Source organism: Sus scrofa, chromosome 6 (genome assembly GCF_054392235.1).
Source record: "Sus scrofa isolate SSC_HxYL_T2T_F1_AM1 chromosome 6, Sscrofa_HxYL_maternal_Yorkshire_Landrace_v2.0, whole genome shotgun sequence".
Taxonomy (NCBI): domain Eukaryota; kingdom Metazoa; phylum Chordata; class Mammalia; order Artiodactyla; family Suidae; genus Sus; species Sus scrofa.
Genome location: NC_139388.1, coordinates 51,511,503 through 51,531,318, shown reverse-complemented (window position 1 = coordinate 51,531,318; position 19,816 = coordinate 51,511,503). Strand labels below are relative to the sequence as shown.

Sequence of the window (19,816 nt, the reverse complement as noted above, 5' to 3'; positions counted from 1 at the left end):
ATAAAATTCACCCCTTTAAAGCATAAAAGTGAGTGAGTTTCTGGAGTTCCCGTCATGGCTCAGTGGAAACAAATCTGACTAGCATCCATGAGGACGCAGGTTCGATCCCTAGCCTTGCTCAGTGGGCTGTTAAGGATCTGGCATTGCTGTGAGCTGTGGTGTAGGTGGCAGAGGGGGCTCAGATCCTGCAATGCTGTGGCTGTGGCGTAGGCCGGCAGCTATAGCTCCAATTGGACCCCTAGTCTGGGAACCTCCATATGCCGCTGGTACGGCCCTAAAAAAAGATTCCCTCCCCCCCGAAAAAGTCAGTGAGTTTTAGCATATCCACAAGATTGAAAAACTATCACCACTATCCGATTCCAGAAAATTTTCATCACGCCTCCCCAGCCCCTGACAACCACTGACCTACCATCAGTCTCCATAGATTTGCCTTATCTGGACATTTCACATGAACAGAATCATACAGTATGTGGCCCTTTGGTCTGGCTTTTTTCATTTAGTGTGTTGCAAGGTTCAACCACACTGCAGCATGTGTCAGTGCCTCATTCCTTTTCACTGGGGGCTCCACTGAATGGACACACCACCTTTTGTTCATTCGTTCATAAGCTGATGGACACGTGGGTTATTTCTACCTCTGCTGTTGTACACATCCGCTATCAGGAGGAATGCTGCTACAAACATCTATGTGCGAATTTCTGTGTAGATATATGTTTCTAGTCCTAGGAGTGTACCTGCTGGGTCACGTGGTAAGTCCACGTTTAATCATTTGAGGAAATGTCGGACTGTTTTCCAAACCGGCGGCACCACTGTACACCGCCACTGGCAAGGTATGATGATTCTAATTTCCCCACATCCTCGACAACACTTGTGAGGTGGTATCTCGTTGTGTTTGTAGTTGTTTTGTTTTGTTTTAAGGGCCACAGCCGCGGCATATGGTTCCCAGGCTAGTGGTTGAATTGGAACTGCAACTGCTGGCCTACACCACAGCCACAGCAATGCAGGATCCGAGCCACGTCTGCAACCTACACCACAGCTCACAGCAATGCCAGATCCTTAACCCACTGAGCGAGGCCAGGGATCGAACCGGCGTCCTCATGGACACTAGTCGTGTTCATTACCACTGAGCCACAATGGAAACTCCTTGTTGTGGTTTTGATTTGCATTTCCCTATTGTCTAATGATGCTGGGCATCTTCATGTACCATTTTCTAATTGCATATCTTCCTCTGGAGAAATGTCTGTTCTAGTCTTGTGCCCACTTTAAACTGGGTTATCTTTTTTTTTTTTTTTTTTTGTCTTTTTGTCTTTTTTTGTTGTTGTTGTTGTTGCTATTTCTTGGGCCGCTCCCGCGGCATATGGAGGTTCCCAGGCTAGGGGTCCAATCGGAGCCGTAGCCACCGGCCTACGCCAGAGCCACAGCAACGCAGGATCCGAGCCGCGTCTGCAACCTACACCACAGCTCACGGCAACGCCGGATCGTTAACCCACTGAGCAAGGGCAGGGACCGAACCCGCAACCTCATGGTTCCTAGTCGGATTTGTTAACCACTGCGCCACGACGGGAACTCCTAAACTGGGTTATCTTTTCATTGCTGCGCTGTATGAGTTCTTATATATTCTAGACACTTGACTTTTATCAGATGTATGATTTGGAAACATTTTCGCCCATTCTGAGGGGTGTCTTTTCACTTTCTTAATAATGTCCTTTGTAGCAAAAAATAAATTAAAAAATTTTTTTGCAGAGTCTATTATTTATCTATTTTTCTTTGTGGCTTATGATTTTGGTGTCATACCTAATAAACCATTGCCTAACCTAAGATCATGAAGATTGAGGTCTATGTTTTCTTCTAAGATTTTATGGTTTTAGCGCTTTGATGCGGTTGAAGGTATTTTTTTGTATATGGTATGAAGCAGGGGTCCAATTCCATTCTTTGCATGTGGAAATCCCATTGTTTCAGCACCATCGACTGAAAAGACTACTCTTTCCCCATTGCATATGTTCGTATACGTCTTGGACCCTCATTGAAAAATCAAGTGATGATAAATGTATGGGACTGGAAAGCTTCTTAAAAATGCCTGAACTTCACCCCAGGTCAAATGAATCAGCTTCCGTGGTGGTGAGTGCTGCATAAATAATTATATTTTACAAAGCTCATCAGGTGAGTCTAACATAACAGAAAGCCAGGGTTGAGAACCACCACTCAAATCTATCCCCTCATTCTAAAGATGAGGGACCTGAAGTAGGACCAGGGAGCCCTAGCCACTGCATTTGCTAGACTGGACCGGACCCTTGGAGCTAAAAGAAACTCCAGGGAAGCAGGAGACAGGCAGCCCGGGGAGGGAGGGGCCCCGGTCTAGGCTTGTTTCTGTTCTCAAATGGACCTTTCAGAGCCATCTCATTCCAGACCTTTCCAGAGCTAGCTACTCAGATTACACTGCAAAGAACTGGGTCCCCCCTGAGGGGGAAGAGCCTGCCCTCCCCACACAGAATCCATAGGGAGATAAAGAAGGTCTGAACTGCAGGTTGGTGGGGCCCAAAGGGCAGAGGTAGGAGGCAGTGCTCGGCTTTCAAAGGAGAGTTTTTCAGCAGGAAGAGGAGATGGGTGAGGCCTACCTTGAAATAGCTACCTTTAAAAGGGAAAACTTCCACTCCCAAAAAAACAGTTTTAAAATTAGGGCAGCAGCAGAGGCTAGAGCCCTGCCCTCCACCTCCTCTGGCCCCATCTGGCATTTTGCTGTGAAACAATCAGGCACAGGGGGCCCTTCACTCGGAGAACGGAGAGTCTGAGCTACAAAAACCCTATTTATTTTCAATGGCTTACAGCGGAGCTCGGGTTTCAGGCTCGGGAGGGGAGATTAAAGATCCTCTGGTTTAAACTTTGATCCTTCAAAAAGATAGCCAAGTGAGCCAATTCTGGCCTTGAGACTGAGCAGCTTGGAATCCTAACAGGTGCCTAAGAGGACCAGCCTTCAGAATTAACATTTTAGCCTGGACAAATCCGCCCCATGGACTGGCTCATCCAAGTAACAGGTGTTTGGCATTTGGGGACAAAAAGGAAGAGGGGGATTTAATGGGACTCGAGTGTCCTTCAGGCAAGTGCCACTTCCACCAGGAACTCACTCGACCACAACAAGAAACGCAAGGAGTGCCCAGGCCAAGCGCATCTGAAGGCAGGGCAAACACTCCCATTTCCCCCTCTGATTGCCTTCTGGCAGACAGCTTATTCTCTGCTGTAATTTACATGCTCCATGGAGTAGGCCTTGTTGGCAGAAGAGCAACTGTACCAGGCCCCAGAGTGACCTCTAACAGGGGTGGAGGTTTCACCTTTGACAACTGAAACTCCTCCTCAGTGATCCTTTTCCTTTTTCCTGTTTTGGGACGTTCTGATTCATCGGTCTGCCGGTCAGGTCAGAAACCTTCTCCTGCTCTGGGTGTCTGGGGTGGGCGACATGGCGAGGGTGGAGCTGGGTTGGGCTGGAAATCTGTGCTCTTGACACACCAGGGGGAAGCCAGAGCCTGGGCAGTGCTCACAGACATGCACTTGTTTTCTACGCACCCTGCCCTACTCGCTTCCCACTCTCAGTGCCTGCCTGTAAGACGAGCCCTTTGCAAAGCAGGGTTTGAGTTTGGAGGCCAAGAGAATAGAGGGCACTTATCCGCACCATCTCTTCCCCTCATCTCCGAGGGGACTGGCACTGGCAGGGGGCCCGCGAGCTCCTGGGTGCTCATCGGCCTGCTCCCCCATTGTTGAGTTCTCTGCGCACCTGGATGAGGGAGCAAATGAAAACATCAGTCACTCTGGGAGGTGCCTCAGACCAGAAATTCCAGGGTTGGAGTTTAAAGTTTGCCAAGAGGCAACTGGAGGTGTTCAGAGCTATCCACTCTCCCCCTCAGCCGCGTGTCAGCCAGTGGTGGCTCTACTTCCTGGCGTGGCACTAGGATGGTGCTGGGGGTGGGGACCTAAATTCTGTGGGTGAAGAAATCACTCTGGACTTGGAGTCTGTTTTTTCTTTACCATAGTCACTCCATCTTAGACCCCTTGGACACATGAGATGGACAATATTAACACTGTCTCAGAAGGACTTGAAAAAAAGAAAAGCCAAAATAAGGTTCTACAGCCAAAGGGTAATTATAGGATTGGGAGGAACCAGTAAGGAGAGACTGAAACCTCTGACTCATAACTGCTCTATTAAAAACGGTGAAACCATTTGCCCTGGCAGAGTGACAGGGCTAGACTCTCACCCTGGCTTGCCCAACTGCCTGGCCTTCCTGGGGCTGGTAGTCAGGCCTGGCCAAGCCACACAGCAGTCATAAGGGGCGGCTGTCTCCAGGAGCAGCGTGACGTCAGGACAAAGGGGCCCCTGCTGCTCTCGCTCTGGCTCTGAGGCAGAGCTGACTCCTGGCCCCGTAACAACAGAGGAGTGGCTTGCTCTGGGGCGGGGCAGGGAGGAGGGAAAGGAGAGAGGTGCCATTTGTGAAGTTGTAGGTTCGGTTTTCCACAATGTGCCCCATTAAACCTGCTAAGGGGCGGGGCCTCAAAGGGAAGCAGCAGAGGTGTTTTTATGATTGGGTGGGGTATGTCCTGACATACTTGTACAAATGACTCACATTTATTGAGTGCCTGCTGTGTACCAAGGTTTGTTCTGGGTGTTCTGGGTTTTACAGATAAGCCATCTGCCTGTGGTCACACAGCTGGAAGGTGTCAGAGCCAGAGGCCTACAGTGACTCCCAAGCAGTCTGGCCCGGGCTGCTTTCCGTTTCTGGTTCTCACTCTGTCAGGCCCCCTGGGAGGCACCTCACAGAGTCTCTCTCATTTGACCCACTTTAAAGAAGTCACAAGACCAAGCACAGTCCTGGAGACCCTGGCCCAATTCCGTCTGCCACCAGGGCCACCAGTGAGTGCCACCAGGGTGGCAGGCCTAGGCGGAGCTGCAGGGTGAGTCATGGGAGAGGGAGGGCGAGTCAGGTGACCAAGCGAGAATCAGAGTTACGCTGAGGTGGCCTGGTTACCTTGACATTCCTGAGATTCTGCCAAGGTAAAAAGTAACCCAAGGAGTTTGCCTTATATGGGCACAACAACAGACTTAAACTCAACAACGTGTTAACAGACCATGGATCAAATCCGCTCCGGACTGCACAGGAGACGCCCGATAAAGCTGCTCTGATAGTATAGGAAAAAACAATTTACGACAGGCTATCACAGTGACTCATAAAACAAAGGCGCAGCCCAACTGCCATTGTGTGCCTTTTAGAGAAGAGGGGGAAAGGTTGGTGGCTCCCAGGCCAAGTGGCCCTATCACTTGCTTCCCGACACGTGGCAGCGGAGGCCTGGCTTCGACCCCTCCCTCTGTTCACAAGGCCCGGCTCAGGGCAGAGCCCGGAGGGAATCGATTTCAGGCTGGAGCAGAACAGCAAGTCCTGGCCGAGTTCAGAGAGCCCTGACCACCTGCTTTCTCCCAGGGGCGCCCAAAAGAGAGAGGAAGGGGCTGAGCTGGAGGTTAGGTCTGAGAGCCCACACACTGCATGAGAACCAATGAAGTCAGCTGGACCTCAGGATTCAGAGTCACCCTAACCTGGGCCCCAAATGCTGGCCTCAGAGCCTTCCTCCCTGCAGCCTCAGCCCCAGAAGGGGGAGACTCACAGCTCTGAGCCTCTCTCAAACTTCACTCATGCATTTCAGTTACAAACTGTATTGGGCATCTACCACCTTCTGAACAGTGGGATTAAACAAACATCTCTGCCCTGATCAAGTTCACACTCTGGCAGAGGAGAAGATACACAAGAGAAGAACTAGACAGTGGCGATGCAGTAAACAGGGCAATGCGACAAAGAGTAACAGGAAGAGGGGGACAGCCAGGGAAGGAAGCAAATTGAGCCAGTCAAGGAAGACCTGTCCCTGGAGGTGCTACGGGAGGGAGCCTGAACCAATAGAAAGCGCCAACCGGCTGACAGTAGCAGGGCGAAACTCTAGGTGGGAAGAGGCCCGGGGGGTGTGGCCGGAGCTGAGGGAGCCCAGAGGAAGAGCAGCTTACAGGCTCACAGGGGCAGGGGAGCAGAACTCGGGTCTTACTCTAAGAGCAGCAGAAGCCCTTGCAGGGTCTCACGGGGAGAGCAGCAGCACGACCAGATTTATGGCGTGGAAAGACCCCCGGTGGCCGTGGGCATAGCAGGGTTACAGTGGAGCCACTAGGATAAGCGGTCCTTGTCAAAGTCCCCTCCTCCACAGAACCAGGAGGTGAGCCTTAATGGCACAGAGCACGAAGCTGCAGCCAACATGCAGACCCGGAGCCCCCTCCCCAAACAAGCCATCTTCTTTAGAAACACACAGGCCCAAGGGTGAACCATGATGGACTTTGCCAAGGGACAGTGGAAGGCCTTTTGCAGCAGAGAAGTGGACGTGATACCAAGGAGGGATTTTCCAACAGTGTTCCCACAAGAGCTCTGCTGTGGGGGTGCCGGGGGTGAGGGAAGCTGCCCCCCTACTCAAATTTAACCTCAGCAGCTATTTAATTGTGTAATATGGCAGATCCACATGGGATTCAACTCGAAAGGCAGTTACGCCACTGAAGAATATCACTGCTTTAAATCTTAAATCCTCTGTGCAAACGCTATTCCAAACAGCGGCAACCCCTTCCACGGGAGCCCCTACATCCCACCGGGTTGAGGGGAGGACAGGGCTCTGCCAGGGCAGCCAGGGAAGGGGAAAGAGGAGTTCCTGGTGAAACCCCGGCAGTCCCCTCCCCTGCTGGAGCCTTTGATCCTCTCTGCTCTGTGGGTGGCAGGCGGCTGGAGGAAGGCAGACACCACATGTGCTGCGGTTTTAGTCTGAGATGGCTGAGGCCTGCTCCCCTCAGGCCTCAGGAAGGTGGGGCAACAAACAAAGGGAAGATAAGAAAGAAGGCCGAGATCCCAGAGTCCCCAGCATCTGGCCTGCTGCCCACAGACGGAACCTGATGGAGAGGATCGGAGGAAGGCAGCCTGAATTCACGGCAGAGCAGTCAAAGGGTGCATCTGTCCCCAGGTGGGAGCAAACCCTCCCATGAGTCTCCACAGCAGCCTCTCCTCTTGGAGAAGAAAACAAAGGAAAAAAGAACTAAAGGCAGAGAGAATAAGAAATCTTAAACATCTGAGGGTGAAACCGGCCTTTGGGTAGATGCCCATCTCCTGGAGGAACTAAGATTCAGGACAAGTAGAAAAATCACAACCAAGGGCCTGGGGGACACGTACAGGACCTGACCTTCTGTCCCGGAGGAGTGCGAGGTCAGGGTGAAGAGGGACACTGGCAGGCCAGGCACTGCAGGGCAGTGTGGTCTGAGGACAGCAGAGGTCAGGCGACACCTGATCTGGGCCGTGAAAGAGGAGTGTTGTTCTGATAGGTGGTGACCTGGGAGGAAGGTCGTTCAAGGCAGTGGGAACATCAGGAGCAAAACACAGAAACGTGCAAGAGATGTCTGGGGAACTCCTAAGGGGAAGTGGCAAGAGACGGAGGCAGCTGGGCTCAGAAGGTAGAGGCTGAGAACTCAGAACTTATTCCCTGGCTATCGGGAAGGTTCCTCAGAGTGACCCGGTCAGATCCGAGTCTCAGAAAGACAGTGTTCATGGAGCTACCAAGATGAAGGAGGAGACTGGAATGAAGCCAGTTAGGAGGCCGCTGCAGGAGACCTGGACGTGGTCCATTGGGGTGATGAGGAACATGAGGAGGAGGATGGGCACCAATAAGAGGGCACTTCCTGGGTGCCGGGCATGGTGCAAAGGGCACACAGTAACTCAATGAAGTCTCACCATGGGCCTTGGAGGCAGACACTCTCCTCTCAGAGTAGTTAAGGCATTTCCCTAAAGTCACACAGCTCAAGGTGGCAGCACTGCAGTTTATACCCAGGCAGTCTAACAGGTGTATATGGAGGCTCCCAGGCTAGGGGTCGAATCAGAGCTGCAGCTGCTGGCCTACACCTCGGCCACAGCAACGGGGACCCGAGCTGTGTCTTCGATCTATACCATAGCTCACGGCAATGCTGGATTCTTAATGCACTGAGCAAGGCCAGGGATTGGACCTGCGTCCTCATGGATACTAGCCAGGTTCATAACCCACTGAGCCACAGCAGAAACTCCCAGCATCTGCACTTTTAAGCACTCACTACATGGTTCTGAGTTAGGACAACAGCAGCAGCGAAGGAAAGGAGGGGGTAAGGATTCTGCGAGACATTTGAGAGATAGAGAAAAGTAAAATTTGGTGCCTGTGACAGGGTGAGCAGTCAAAAGATGATTCCAATGTTTCTGACCAGGATGACTCATGGCTGGAGCAGTGTCAGACGCAGGAGTGGGAAACCCAGGGAGAGGGGCTCAGGAATGAGTTTGGTACGAGACGCGCTGCAAAATCAGCAGCGTGCAGAAACTTAGGGCAAACAGGTCATTTGTTCACGCCTGCAGTCCACTCATTCAGACGTTTCCTGAGCTTCTGCTAGGGCTGGGCCTGGTGCTGGGGATACAGCGAGAAATAAGATAGGGCTTCATGAAAGACCTCAAATCTAACAGGGGACAGAGACGTGTCAGCAGGCAACAGCACCAGAGCATGAGAAGGGGGTCAGGACGAGAGATACTGGCGTGGGACTTAAGGCCCGGGGAAGGCAGGGAGCTAAAATCCTCTCAGAAAAGGGACAGAGAGATGCCCACATTTCGGAGGTGGAGAGAGGGAAAAGATTCAGAGACAGAGGATGAGAAGGTAGAGAAGTAGAGAGAAGGCGATGTCAAGAAAGGCAAAGGGGAGGACTTTCGGACTGTTTTTAAGACGTGCTCCAAAGCATCCAGTACAACATGAGAAACGGAGATACCCGTAACCATCAGAGAAACATACAGAAGCATTTACGGGTGATGTCTGGGGCTGTCTCTGAAACACTCTGAGGCGGGGAGTGTGTAGGGAAAGGCTGATGAAACAAGTCTGGCAAAATGTCGGTAGCTGTTGATGCCAGGTAATGGGTACAGAAGGATTCTCTCCACTTTTGGGTACGTTCACAAATGTGTGTGGTATTTGGAAAGGATCGTGCGTTGCAGAGAGGTGGAGACGAGAGGGCAGGGCCCACTTCCCGCATCCCCAGCACCTAATGCAGCGCCTGGCACTTAAGAGGTGCCAAGCACATCCTGCTCAGGCGGTGCTGTGCCCACACCCTCAGGGATGCTAACTGGCCTGTCTCTGAAGATCTTGGAGAGGGTGGCTCAGGGGAGCTGGCAGGCTGAGAGGTATCAGGAGGTGAGGAAACGGAATCAGCCCGCGGAGGCTTACATGGCTTATGTATTTTTAAATGCACCAAGGCCAATGGCCAAGCACATTTCTTTTCCCAGGGACAGAACCCAGCTGGTGGACCATCCAGCAGCCCTCTACTTTCCTACAAGAGCGAGACAGGCTGGACTGCTCCAAGGGAAAAGCTGACCTTCTTTCTCCACCCCCAGCTTCAGATTCCCACCAAGCTCCCTGTGCTCCCCTCCTCTCATTATCCAGCAAAGGCTGCTGGGCAAATGGGCCCTTTTCAAAGGCATATCAGAGTACATCTTACTACCGTCAAACGGACAAGCCATCTCTCTCTCGCTTTTCTTCTCTCCTACAGAACAAAGTTGCATTTGAAAGGAGGAACAGTCTCAGGTTTTGACTCCCGGACAGAGAGAAGGTCCCAGGGGCCTGGACTCGGAACACAGGGTAGCTGACTCCGGGCATGGCTTGCACCGACAGCGACAGCAAACGTGTGGAGGGACATGGCAGACAAAGCCCAAGGCCAAGCCCGACAGCAGAGACAGGGCGGCTGTGTGGTTCTGGGTCCCATGGCCTGGAGAGCTCTGAGGAGCTATCGAATTCTGTCGGACCACACTGCGCTGCCTCTACCTTCCTCTAGATTTTCCACAGTACTGACAGCTCTGCCAATGCCCCATAAATACCAATGGCCACCCAAGATAGCCCAGACTGCGCTTCCTTTCCTGGTACCGCACATCTCCAGGCTCAGCTCAGGACAGGGAGACGAGTGGGCTGCCCCAGAACATGGTACAATAGGAAGCTGGGTTTCAGGAAGGTGGCCAGCCAGCTCAAACCACAGGGCTGTGTTCTGATGTTTGTAGCTATCTCTAGAAACAAAACACTTTACTGTCTCTTACTATACTGAGTTAATTTGACCTATAGGTAGCAATTTCTGGATAAAAGGGAAAAGTTAAAAAAAGAAAATCTTTAAAAAGGTCTCCCTGAAGGAGAGGAGACAAATGAACTTATTTGCAAAAGAGAAACAGACTTACAGGCTTTTGAAAAACTTATGGTTACCAAAGGGGACAGGTGAGGGGGTGGGAGGGATGGACTGGGGGGTGTGCGACTGGCATATGCACACTGGGGTATATGGAACAATTGGCCAATGGGGACCAGCTCTATAGCACAGAGAAATCTACCTAGTATTCTCTGACAATCTATGTGGGAAAAGACTGGAAAGAGAATGGATACATGTATGACTTCGTTGTACAGCAGAATTTATCACAATCTTGTAAATCAACTATACTTCAATAAAACTTTAAGAAAACTTTTTTAAATTTAAAAATAAATAAATAAAAAGGTCTCAGAGTTCCCAGTGTGGCTCAGCGGTTAATGAACCCGACTAGCATCCATGAGGACATGGGTTTGATCCCTGGCCTCGCTCAGTAGGTTAAGGATCTGGCATTGCTGTGAGCTGTGGTGTAAGTCATAGACATGGCTTGGATCTGGCATTGCTGTGGCTCTGGCGTAGGCTCCCATTGGACCCCTAGCCTGGGAACCTCTATATGCTGTGGGTGCAGCCTTAAAACGACAATAAAAACCAAAAACAAACAAAAAGATTCCCTGTGTTTAGCCATGTGTCTCATTTTGCAGGCAAAGGCCTTCTGTTGGGCTGTGTCTGCGATGCCTGGACCAGCGCCTGGCACACAACGTGTGCACACCTACTAGGTAAGAGTCTGCACAAAACGGGATGAATTCTAACAATGTCTCCGGGTGACGGTGTTATCTCCCTTCCTTTTACCACCTGCAAAGCATCCTATCTGTGTCTCATAACTGGTTGGCACTGATGCAGAATTCTGCCAGGACAGCTGGCTGGCCCACTGGGTCCAGAAGTGTCCCGGGGAGGACATCTTATGACCTTCCAGAGCACAGGACCAGCTTTTAGGGGGGACTCAACTGGCCTGTAGAGTGACAGTGCCTTCCTCAAAGGGCCTGTGGGTGATCAATCTTTGCCCCTGACACCAAGCTGCTCCATGGGAGGCACTCAGACAAGATGAGCAGGTGGCTGGCAGGTCCCGTCTACCTGCCTGGCTGGCTATTTACCCATTCATTCCACAAGTATATGTTTATTGGAGCACCTATATTTGTCAACCATTGTCCCCCATGCTAGTTACACAGCAATGGACAAAAGAGTCCATCTCTACTCTCAGGGCTCTCACAATGTCATGGGGGCTGGAGAGACCAAAGGACAGCTGGAGTTAAAAGGAGAAGCTGAGTGACAGGCATGGCCCTAAGACAGAGACCTAGCTTAGGCTGGAGGCGTGCATGGCCTCCAGATAAACAGTGGCGTCTACAAGCAGGCATCAAAGAATGAGGAGGCGCTGGGTGGGGATTTGGCAAGGGAAAGGGAATCCACAGGCAGGAAATAGCGTGGAGCAGAGAGGTGGCCGGTGTGCCTGGAGTATGTGACAGGACAGGAGGGGGAGAGAGATGAGGCCCGAGAGGAAAGGACAGATCCCAGTGCCCAGTGGGCTTCCAGATTTGGTCCTACGGACAAGGGATATGGATCAAGATTTCAAACAGGACGTTATCTGGCTCCCACGTGGAGAATGGACTGGAGGGGGATGGGGGTTGTTGCTCACGCTCTAGCATGGGTGCCTGGGCCACACTGGTTATGCTTCTGCAAAGGGACAATGAGGCTGCTTCAGGAGAGCTGGGGGACCTCAGGGCTTCCTGAGATGAAAAGCTGCAAGTCGGGCCCTTCCGGGCTGTCTGTGGTAAAGAGCAGAAGGGCTGCCTGTTTACCTTCCACATCCGGCCCCAGAGGCTCTGCCTGGGTGGAAGGCTTCCCAGACGAAAGGACACATGGGGCGCTCTGCAGGACACACAATACCTCACCCAGCCTCCTCCCAGGCTCGGCAGGGCCACTCTGGCCCGATCGCAGGACTCTTGCCATACAAAGCCCTCGGACTCTTAGCTTTCTCACCCAGGGTCTGCCCCTAAACCGTGGGGCGCCATCCTCCACCCTGGGTCTGAGCACTCGGGGATCGCTAAGAGTTTGCTGCGTCTTTCTAGGAACCTTACTTCCAGGGACCCTTAAATGCTTCGTGCTTCCATATCTAGCAGCTGAACTTGCTGGATCTCAGGGTCAATCTTCAAAGAGCAGCTGGCTTCAAATCAGACATCATAAAACAGCTCTGTTGTCTTCCTTCTCTGGCTGCAGTTTCCGAAATAAAGGATGGTTCCCTGGTCCCTGACTCCCCAACCAATCACTGTTATTGAGACTCCAGAGCCCATAGGATGAGACTCAGGAAGACTCCATCCACCCTAATCTACCCTCCCAGACAGAATAATAATTAAAAGAGCCACCAGGTACTGATCTCTAGCATGTGCCAGACACACCCCCGGCCATTGCCTCACTGGATCCAGACCCGGAGGTCACTACATTACTGGTCCCATTTTACAGATGAGGAAACCGAGGCTCCCTTGCCCAAGGCCTCCAGGGCAGTCAGCACAGGGCCAGGGTCAGCACCTGAGCCACTGTGGCTTCACGGCTTGTGTTTATGAGAAGCCGAGTCTACAGCCTCCAATGCAGGAACACACCAGGGTCCAGCTTCAGCCTCTGCTTGGCCTGGCCATGCGCGGCAGGAGCCCCTGCGTCCAGGCCTGCTCTCTCTCTGCTCTGACGCCTCCTGACTGACTGATGAAGAGTTGGGCCCTTCCAGCTGAACCTTCATCAAGAAACCCTCTGGTAGCAGCTGCAACCTCTGCCCAGCACCTTATCAGCCAAAGTGCATGCGATAGCAAGATGGACTTGAGCCCTGGGTGGCTGCAGGCCTCCGCTGTCAGCCAGAAAGAATGCAGCTCAAGATGTTTGCAAAGATCCTCTCTCAAGAGATAGTTCTCGGCTTATTAAAAAGCAACAACAACAACGACAAACGGAGTCCCCAGTGGTTAACAAATCTGACTAGCATCCATGAGGATGTAGGTTCGATCCCTGGCCTTGCTCAGCGGGTTAAGGATCCTGCATTGCTGTGAGCTGTGGTATAGATTGAAGACTTGGCTCGGATCTGGTGTTGCTGTGGCTGTGGTGTAGCTACAGCTCCGATTCAACCCCTAGCCTGGGAACCTCCATATGCCATGACTGTGGCCCCCCAAACCAAAACCAAACAACAAAAAAACAACAAAGTTGAGATGGTGACACCCAAGCCAGGTTGGCTGTACTCTCACCATGAGCTTTTCAGACCGGGATTAATTCTTTGGCTGATTTAAGACCTTCAGTTTCAAAAATATCTAGTTTGTGCTTGTCTACGAAGGAATGTAGCCGGGCACCTCCCACCAGCAACAGAGAAAACAACTCCTACTGCCATCACCTGATTTTTGAGGTCAGGCCATATATAGGCAGACTGTATTGGGAAGGTTTGGCCAGAGAGCTAAGGCACGTCCCAGTTCCACACCACCCCTCAGACAGGGCTCCAGACATGGTAGCCAAACACTCGTCTCACATCTAAGATGCTGTGGGAAAGGGGACAGGCACAACTAGACGCTACTGGGGCAGGGATCCCACCACCTCTGTCCTCTCGCCACACCCCATCCCACAGGACTCAAGTCCTAGGTGCTCTGCCAACATCACGTGCCTGAAGTCCAAGGATCACCAGGTGCCCTTGTTTTATTTTTTTTGTTGTTGTTTTTTTTAAGGGCCACACCCACAGCACATGGAGGTTCCCAGGCCAAGGGTACAATTGGAGCTGCAGCTGCCGGCCTACACCACAGCTACAGCCATGCCAGATCCGAGCCGTGTCTGCGACCTACACCATAGTTCATGGCAATGCCGGATCCTTAACCCACTGAGGGAGGCCAGAGATCAAACCCACATCCTCATAGATACTAGTTAGGCTCGTTACCACTAAGGCATGACAGGAACTCCCACCAGGAGCCCTTGATTCTTACTACCAGGGGCACAAAGTCAGAGAGAAGAGAACCACTCACTCAGCCCTGACACAGGAGAAATAATCTAAAAGGAGACGAGGACAGTTTCATTCTTGGTTCTGCCATTTACTGGCCGAGTGACCTTGGGCAAATCATGTAACCTCTCTGATTCTGTTCCCTCATCTGTAAGGTGGGGATAAAAACACAAAGCTACTATGAGGATAAGCTGAAGGAATGTCTTTAAAAGTGCTACATGCTTTATAAGCTGTGGTGAGATCTGTCCCAGCATCAAAAAAGGACATACTTTGGAGTTCCCTGGTGGTGCAGTGGGTTAAGAATCTGCCACACTGTCACTGTGGCGGCTCAGGTTGCTGCTGTGGTGCAAGTTCAATCCCTGGCCAGGGAACTTCCACATGCTGTGGGTGCCACCCCCCCAAAAAAAAAGACGTATTTCTTTTGACATTCCCTTCGTCTGGGAGCCTCATGAGGGCAGGGATGGTTCTGTTTTGTTTTTGTTTTTTCCCAGAGCTATATACACAGTGCCTAAAACAGTGACGGGCATGAAATAAATATTTGTGGAACCAATGCTTTCTTGTTTATTTAGAAGAAAGCCCAGGGAGTTCCTGTTGTGGCTTAGCGGGTTAAGAACCCAACATAGTGAGGATGTGGGTGCAATCCCTGGTCTCAGTCAGTGGGTTAAGGATCTGGTGTTGCTGCAAGCTGTGGTGTAGATTGCAGATGCAGCTTGGATCCAGCGTTGCTGTGGCTGTGGTGTAGGCCAGCAGCCGCAGCTCCGATTGAACCCCTGGCCTTGAAACTTCCCTATGCTGCAGGTAAGCTATAAAAAGAAAAAAAAAAAAAAAAAAAAAAACAACAAAAAAAAACCCCGCCCAGGATCCTCACTGGAGGCATGCTCTGGCTACTGTCCTCTCTGACCCCACCTCCCAGCACCCTCCCCACTCTGCCCACCACCTCATTCTTCTCTCCTCCCTCCTTCTCAGGTCCTCCTGCCCTGGACGCTCCTCTCCAGGTGGCTCCTGCTCACCCTCCACGTCTCCCTCCACTGCCACCACCTCTGAAAGGGCCCCCCAGTGGCTCCTGCCCAATCTATGGCAAGTTCCCCACTGTGCCCTCTTAAGGGGCTCTGCTCCTCCCCTTCATAAGGAACACTATGCATTTGGGGGTTTTGTTGCTGCTGCTGTTTGATGCCCAGCTTCCCCACCGGGCTGTAAGCTCCACTAGGACAGAAAGGACTGTTTTGCTCACATCTCTTTACCCCGTACCTTGTTTATGGCACATATTGGGTAAATGCTCAGTAAATGCTGAATGGATGGACGATGCCATCTGCTTCATCAATCATGCTGGGATCAATTATTTAAAACTGGTGAGAGGGCTTCTCTTGCTTATCAGTCTGTTGCTCGACCCCTCCCTTCCCCCCCATAATTCATTTCCTTCCTCTGCCGTTCACTCCAAATCCACCCAAAAGGACACAGATCAAAAAATTAGAAAGTTGTGTAACAAACACCCCTGTGTGGCCCTTATGGCTGGCAGCACAGCCCACTTGGGAGAATTCCTTCTGCTTTGGTCACCACCCTTGGGCACCCTGGGCTGCCAATCTGTGGCGAGCTGGCAGCTCTGGCCCAATCCCTGTGGCGGAGTGGAAGCCCCGCTGGAATAATGTGAAGGCCAGCCGGGGCGATGAGGCCCTGTCCACCCAGCTGTGTTCCTGGATGGCAAGCCCATTCCCTCGCAAAGAGTTTCCATCCACCGAGCGGGAGTGAGCAATGAGAAGCATTACAACCATTTTTCCTCCAGCTATTTCTAGGGACACAAATAACATCTAAGGACTCAAGGCCAGCTTGAGAAAACAATCGAGCCAGGAAATACTCAAACCAGCGAGGAGGCGACAGAGCCCAAAAAAGTTAAGGTTGAGGGCAATGCCTTTACAGGGAGTTTCCTGGCTTTTCCCAGACAGCTCCAAGTGCTAAGTTTGATAAGGATCTTTTTCTGTGGGGCCATTAATCAAATAAACAGGGGACTTTATTAGAGCTTAGGAAAAAAAAAACCTGCACGAACCTTTCAAGGATAAGTGTCAGATTTTTTATTTAAACATTAACAAATGTACTGCACACCTCATATATTTCATTTTCCTAAAATTCGTCAACTCTCTCTTCAGTGGCTAATGCTATGTTCTGGCTTTTCTGTCTACACAGATCTTAGAATTGATCTTTTTCACAAAACCTAGGCTGCCAATATCTTCCAGAAATCAAATTTAGGAGCTCAGTCCTAAATAAGTATTTCTGTACAAGTGCCACGTGGGTGTAAAATCTGGACCAGCAGTTCGTTGTCAAGGTTGGCCCTGCTCACCAGGTCCCTGGTGCTCCCAAGCGCGGCCTTTGTGTAGAAGTTGTTTGCTCAAACAAAAACAAATGAAAAAACTTTCCACTATTTTTGTTCACAGAAACGTGGAGCCAGATCCTAAAAATATGTACACGGTGAGAGGAAGTTTGAGGGGCCAGCTCTTCTAGCGATGGTGATGGGAAAGAGGGAAGTGCCCGAAAATGGGAAGCTAGACAGGGAGACCTCTTTCCACTGCCATTCACTCCCACCACCTTTTATCAGAGCTGTCACCAAGGAGCAAAAGAAAATGGATTTTTCTCCTTCTTGGGTAAGAGGATTAAGCAGCAGCAATCCAGTCAAGAGGAAGGAAGGAACTAAAAGAGAGGCAGAGATAGAATCAACACCAGGCAAAGGTCCGCTGTCAGAGGTCCCAAATGGGTAGCTGTGGGGCCAAATAGGCCCCAGTTTGTATGGCCTGCAGGGGTTTTTTCGTTGTTGTTGTTTGTTTTTTTAAGTTGTCCCGTAAAACTCAGGACTTCCAAATTTCTGGAAAATAAAGTCCCAGGCCCTCATTCCCTCCCGGCCACAATCAGCGGAAGCTGGGTAGCAGCTGCCCGTCTCCACCCAGGCTACCTCGCTGTTTTTCGTCACCTGCTCTGTGATAGCCCAAGAGGGCAGTCTCTAGGCGCCACAAGAAAACTGGGAACACACACACCCATTCCCCCCACAAAGGCCCAGATGACAAGGCCACCCACCCAGAATGACAAGCTATATCTGAGGTGCCCTGTCTTCGCTGTTCCTGAAAGGGGACTGAGGGCCGAGCTGCCCCAAGCTCAGCTTCCAGCCTCCTTTGAGCCCGCCCTCCCCCCATTGCACCCTCTACCATGTGCCCACAGACAGCCTGAAGTCCAGGTGGGCATGGAGGCTGTCAGGTGGTCCCCAGCTGCCCTGAGCGGAAACACTAAATTTCTTGGGGGGTATAGAAGACATGCTTTCCAGGCACTGTGCCCAAATGATGGGGCTGGGAGGCCGAGGGCGGAAAATGGGAGAGAAAGGTACGGTCGGGAAAACGTTAGGAACACCAGATATACTGGCTCCGTGGGGCCTGGAGGCACAACCCGCTTCAGCTGCCAACCCTTTCCAATTGGTGCTAAGAGGGAACAGCTACTTCCACTAAAAATCAGAAAAGCACTCACGTCTCCCATACATGGAAGGCCAAGTCTTGAGAGTTGGGGCTGGCCTGCAATTATTACCTCTCCCTCCTTCCCTCAGCTCTTGCTTCATGATACCTAGTGAACAAGTGAGCCCACATTCCAAGAGACGGTTTCTAAAGCGTCCCCAAAGAACAAAACCCCAGGGCTACGCCCATGGGATGTCAGTCCTGGTACTGTTACCAGCCCTTCAAAAAGCGGTGCTAACCGCACCAACTTCCTGAGGCCACACCGGGCTCAGCTTCCTGGCAGTTACCACAGAAATGTGGTTCCAAGTGCACAAGAGAGTGCCAGAATCAAGCAGCAGCTCCGGCCGACCCAGGGCCACCATCTCCCCAGGCGACCGTTGTGGCTTCTGCCACCACCCCCACCATCTCTACCAGCTCCTCAATAGCTGCCTCATTCGTACACTACATCTAAGTAAAAACAGCAGGTTCGCGGCTTCTAGACCAGGCCCCTATCCACCCACTCGAGACCAGACTGGGCCACCTAAGCTTCACCCACACGGAACTTCGAAAGACGCCCTTGCTGGGGGACCCCGGCAAACTCTGGTTTCCTTGGCCAAGAGCGGCATCCTTCTTGCCTTCATTTGTCAATTCTTTCTAGCAACAGGTCCCCAGGCAGGACAGTTCCAGGAAAAACTGGATCCCAAGGTGCCCCTCGGCCCTGGGGAGCTTACGAAACTGCACACCAAAAACCAAACACTGGGGCCTCACCTGGAGGTCAATTTGTAAGACGGGCAGCCGGACGCCTGACACATGGGCACAGTGGGAAGATCCTTTCTGAACCCAGGAGGCAGTGTGGGTGGGTCTACTTCAGACAGACTGAAAACCATCTAATCCATTGTCCACTGTCCCCTCTAGAATGTAACTGCTAAGAGGACTGGAGCCAGGTTAGTCTTTCACACTGTCTCTAAACCTAACACTAGGAACATCTAGGTAAGTGTCAGCTGAGTGTGTGTATATGTGTGGGGGGGGAATACTAACAGATCACAGGATGTGAACCACAGGAAACTTACGGCTCTCTTATTCAATCCTCAAACTTCCTTCTAAAGCTGTTAGGATGTTTTTAAGGAGGGGAGGCTGTGAGGGGGTCTAAACTGTATCCTGGTCCTGCATTACCAGTTCAGAGGTTTCAGCAAGAAACGGAACTGTGCAAAGCATGAAACGAGACACTGCATTTACAACCCCATCTGAGTAAACCTCCCCTGGGTTATTTGGAATTCTCAGGAAAAGGCACCTCAAAAGACATAATAACCCTCCTTAGCCAGGCCTGGATCTCTTTATGATTGCCTTCTGTCATATAAATAGTAAGCCAGCTTGCATATTTTGCATTAATGTCTTCACACAGGGCTGGTTCGAGTTTATTTTTGTTGCTTTCATTTTAAGACTGTGTTTATGCCCCTCTGTTAGACGTCCAGCCAGAAGAAAAATGACAAGATGCAAAGCTTGTCCTTTTTTCAGAGATGCTCCAGACGCTTCCTGGAGGCACACGGGAAGATTAACAAGTCATAGATGCCAACTCACTGGTTTTCCAAAATGGTTTTTAGGGAGGAAACAGATACATTACGTGAGTTCGGGGTCTCCGTCTCCACTCCTTAACCATGGGGACTCTCGCCCTCAGAAAAGCAAGCGCGAGCCTTTACCTGGTGCCTCACTCAGCACCCTGCCTTGTGCACCATGAGTTTCAGACTGTGACAGCCAGTGACCCAAGAAAGCACTGAATGAGGGATGCCTCTGAAAAAGCTGCAGCATTTTGGGGAGCAAAAATAGTAAGCGAGAATTTTTTTATACTAGGAAAAACAAGGAGAGTTGAACCTAGCTAAGAACATTTCAAAGACCCTACTTGTGATTTCTCTCCCGCCCAGATTGTCAATTGACTTCCCTCTTCTAGAGATCGCTACACACACACACACACACACACACACACACACACACACACACACACACACACACACACACACACACACACACAGACTCTTTTCTAATCCCACCTCCCTCCCCCCCAGGGCCAGGCTTGGCTGTGACAGCTTTGAACAATGACATCACCCCAGGTTTGCCTCTTTGGCAGGGTCACTAATATTGTTTGCAGTGAATTTCCTGTAAGGGCTCTTAAGG

At 51.2% G+C, this 19,816-nt stretch overlaps 2 protein-coding genes and 1 long non-coding RNA gene across 17 annotated transcripts in view; 1 reads left to right on the top strand and 2 right to left on the bottom strand.

The window, feature by feature from the left end:
- Window positions 1-19,816, bottom strand: part of NFKBIB (NFKB inhibitor beta) — a 1,076,695-nt gene that overhangs the window by 182,481 nt on the left and 874,398 nt on the right. The gene's annotated exons all lie outside the window — the stretch shown is intronic.
- The window catches only part of ACTN4 (actinin alpha 4), a 72,086-nt gene that overhangs the window by 35,845 nt on the left and 16,425 nt on the right, over window positions 1-19,816 (bottom strand). The window lies entirely within an intron of this gene.
- LOC110260982 (uncharacterized) lies at window positions 3,291-15,483 on the top strand. Its single transcript, XR_002344648.2, has 3 exons — window positions 3,291-3,406; window positions 10,873-10,947; window positions 15,150-15,483. It is a non-coding gene; the product is annotated as an uncharacterized LOC110260982 (long non-coding RNA).